Below are 4,432 nucleotides of genomic sequence, written 5' to 3'. Positions count from 1 at the left end.
CATAAAATGCAAGCGCCAAATAATTGCTTTACTTTATCACGATAGCAACAATTGCAAGAGCAATAGATGGGGAGACGACCATGTGACAACACATTGATATAGATCAAGTTGATGGAGATCATGGTGTCGTGCCGGTGACCATAGAGATCATGACAGTACTTTGGAGATGGAGATCAAAGGCGCAAGATGATCATGGCCATATCATGTCACATATTTTGATTGCATGTGATGTTTATCTTTTATACATCTTATTTTGCTTAGTTTGGCGGTAGCTTTATAAGATGATCCCTTACTAAATTTCAAGGTATAAGTGTTCTCCCTGAGTATGCACCGTTGCGAAAGTTCTTCCTGCTGAGACACCACGTGATGATCGGGTGTGATAGGCTCTACGTTCAAACACAACGGGTGCAAAACAGTTGTACACGCGGAATACTCAGGTTAAACTTGACGAGCCTAGCATATATAGATATGGCCTCAGAACACTGAGACCGAAAGGTCGAGCGTGAATCACATAGTAGATATGATCAACATAGTGATGTTCACCATTGAAAACTACTCCATCTCACGTGATGATCGGACATGGTTTAGTTTATTTGGATCACGTGATCACTTAGATGATTAGAGGGATGTCTATCTAAGTGGGAGTTCTTAAGTAATATGATTAATTGAACTTTAATTTATCATGAACTTAGTCCTGATAGTATTTTGCAAATAATGTTGTAGATCAATAGCTCGCATTGTTGCTTCCCTATGTTTTATATGTGTTCCTAGAGAAAACTAAGTTGAAAGATGATAGTAGCAATGATGTGGACTGGGTCGCTCATCTGAGGTTTATCCTCATTGCTACACCGAAGAATTATGTCCTTGATGCACCTCTAGGTGACAGACCTATTGCAGGAGCAGATGCAGACGTTATGAACATTTGGCTAGCTCAATATGATGACTACTTGATAGTTTAGTGCACCATGCTTAACGGCTTAGAATTGGGACTTCAAAGACATTTTGAACGTCATCGACCATATGAGATGTTCCAGGAGTTGAAGTTAATATTTCAAGCAAATACCCGTGTTGAGAGATATGAAGTCTCCAACAAGTTTTATAGCTAAAAGATGGAGGAGAATTGCTCAACTAGTGAGCATGTGCTCAGATTGTCTGGGTACTACAATCGCTTGAATCAAGTGGGAGTTAATCTTCCAGATAAGATAGTGATTGAGAGAGTTCTCAAGTCACCATCACCAAGTTATTAGAACTTCGTGATGAACTATAGAATGCAAGGGATGACGAAAATGATTCCCAAGCTCTTCGTGATGTTGAAATCGATGAAGGTAGAAATCAAGAAAGAGCATCAAGTGTTGATGATTGACAAGACCACTAGTTTCAAGAAAAGGGCAAAGGGAAGGGAAACTTCAAGTAGGTACATGTTGAGTTAGCGTATTTTGAGATTAGGATTTGTCACTCTGATTGTCGGAGAGGTATCTCTGGGCCCTCTCGGTAATGCACATCACTATAAGCCTTGCAAGAAATGTAGCTAATGAGTTAGTTATGGGATGATGCATTACGTAACGAGATTGAACTAGGTATTGATATACCGATGATCGAATCTCGGGCAAGTAACATACCAATGACAAAGGGAACAATGTATGTTGTTATGCGGTTTGATCGATAAAGATCTTCGTAGAATATGTGGGAGCCAATATGAGCATCCAGGTTCCGCTATTGGTTATTGACTGGAGATGTGTCTCGGTCATGTCTACATAGTTCTCGAACCCGTAGGGTCCGCACGCTAAAAGTTCGATGACGGTTATATTATGAGTTTATGTGTTTTGATGTACCGAAGGTATTTCGGAGTCTCGGATGAGATCGGGGACATGACGAGGAGTCTCGGAATGGTCGAGACGTAAAGCTCGATATATTGGATGACTATATTCGGACTTCGGAAAGGTTTCGAGTGATTCTGGTATTTTTCGGAGTACCGGAGAGTTACTGGAATTCGCTGGGGAGTATATGGGCCTTATTGGGCCATACGGGAATAGAGGAGAGAGGCCAAAAGGAACGAGGCGTGCGCCCCCCCCCCTCTGGTCCGAATTGGACAAGGGGTGCAGCCCCCTTTTCCTTCTCCCTCTCCCCTCTTTCCTTCTCTCCTACTCTGGAAAGGAAAGAGGAATCCTACTCGGACTTGGGAGTCCTAGTAGGACTCCCCACCCTTGGCGCGCCCTCCTCCTAGGCCGGCCGCCTCCCCCCTTGCTCCTTTATATACGGGGGCAGGTGGGCACCTCTAGACACAACAATTGATCCCTTGGATCTCTTAGCCGTGTGCGGTGCCCCCCTCCACCATAATCCACCTCGATAATATCGTAGCGGTGCTAAGGCGAAGCCCTGTGTCGGTAGAACATCATCATTGTCACCACGCCATTGTGCTTACGAAACTCTCCCTCAAAGCTCGGCTGGATCGGAGTTCGAGGTACGTCATCGAGATGAACGTGTGCTGAACTCAGAGGTGCTGTGCGTTTGGTACTTGATTGGTCGGATCGTGAAGACGTACGACTACATCAACCGCGTTGTGCTAACGCTTCCGCTTTCGGTCTATGAGGGTACGTGGACATCACTCTCCCCTCTCGTTGCTATGCATCACCATGATCTTGCGTGTGCGTAGGAATTTTTTTGAAATTACTACGTTCCCCAACAGTAAAAGCTAGCATCATAAAATGTAGGGTAAAATGAACAAAAAGCAGCGGAACCACATGCTAGTTTGCTGATGTGTAATTAAGCATAGAGAACATTAAGCAGTCTGATGGAACCAACAGGTGGCATCAGAACAACACCATTATCATAAATATAGCATTCAAGAAGTAAAATAGTAGGCAGTGATATCTACGAAGTACAGTAATAGTACTTAGGACAAAACTAAATCATATTAACTATATGTGCACTGGTATGTAATTTAGCACATGTAACATGTTCACTGCCAGAAGTATGGCCCTACAGGTGCAAGCAGAATAACGCGTCTCATGAAAAACTGAATGATGCCCTGAAGAAATTCAAAGGTCGGTGCTTATGCTAGGAAAGTGAACGTAGGCGCCGGCCGTTGGATAATAGTACCTGATTCTCAGTGGCGTATGGGTATCGTTGTCATACTTGATAGCTAAGGATCGTCAATGGTGCTCGTGTTGCGGTTGAGTTTGGGCCGGCTGTTGCCGTCGCTGAAGCGGCTCCGGTGTTACGGTTGCGGCGCCTGTTGACATACAAGAAAGCTCATTTGTGGTAAGTGAACAGTTGCACGATAAGGAGAAAAACGGAAGGAGTACAAATTGAAATAACCTGATGAGGCTGCGGCGTCGGTAAAGCCGGGCCGGTGGAGTTGAATATGGCGTCCGTGGAGCGGGTCCAGTGCAGTGGACGAAGGCTTCGGCGGGCACGTTGTACAGTGCTTTCGGTGAGGTGGATCTGTTCCGGCGGACGAGGGCTTGTATGAAGGGCCAGCGAAGGGGCGGATGAGGGAGTCAGCGAAGGGCCTACACTGTGGTGGACGAGGGCGCCGGTTAAGCAGATCTGGTGCGGTGGACCATGATGGCGGTCAAGGAGATCTGGAGCGGTGGACAAGCCAGTCGCTAAAGCGGCTCCGGTGAAGTGGTGAGTTGGCAGTTGGGGGTTCCAAGGTGCGGAAGGTAGATCCGGCGGGGTGTAAGGTCCACCGCTACGGCGGAGGACTAGATTCGGCGTCTTGCCATGGTTGGGGGGTCGGGGAGGGGAAGGGGAGGGGCTCTGGGGAAGAATGTTGGGAGCAAAGAGGGGAAAACAATGGTGTTACCAAAGCAGCCCTTTTCCGTTCATGTGGCAGGGGTAAAACAGGAATATTGCAGGGCTAAACTTTTGGGCGCGTGATATTCGATGTGAGCAGGAAGTTTGAAAACTTTTGGCGCCTAAAATTATAAGTATTCTGCTCTCATATGGCCGACTATGATATCATGGCCGACAGTTTGTTTGTTTTGCACGCAAAAAAATGTGCAAGTTTTGAAAATCAATGTCTCCAACTCGAAACTTAGATTGTTCATTCAATTCCAATATGGATCATTGAGCTACTACAAGCAAATACCATCATACGGTCCAATTCAAATGAAATTCCAAATGTGTTTATCCTAAATATGATGAAAAAAGCAAAAATGTGTATGTGTATGAATAAAGTGGATGATTATAAAGTTTGAACATGCCCGTATGTGTATATCTCTAGGTTTGATATATGAATTTGAAATCACAAAATCCCGGCTTAAAAAATGTACCTCCATTTAAATGAATTACAAAAGCTAATGATGGAGTAGAATTCCAAAATTCCAATCTTAGGTTTGTAATTCTGGTACATCAAGGTATATCACGCATGTTCAAACGTATCGTTATCTCATAGTACAAACTGTGAAGCAAATTGATCAACCATGAG

Source organism: Triticum dicoccoides, chromosome 2B (assembly GCF_002162155.2).
Source record: "Triticum dicoccoides isolate Atlit2015 ecotype Zavitan chromosome 2B, WEW_v2.0, whole genome shotgun sequence".
Lineage (NCBI taxonomy): Eukaryota > Viridiplantae > Streptophyta > Magnoliopsida > Poales > Poaceae > Triticum > Triticum dicoccoides.
The sequence above is the reverse complement of the archived record's forward strand: the minus strand, read 5'-3'. Positions refer to the sequence as shown.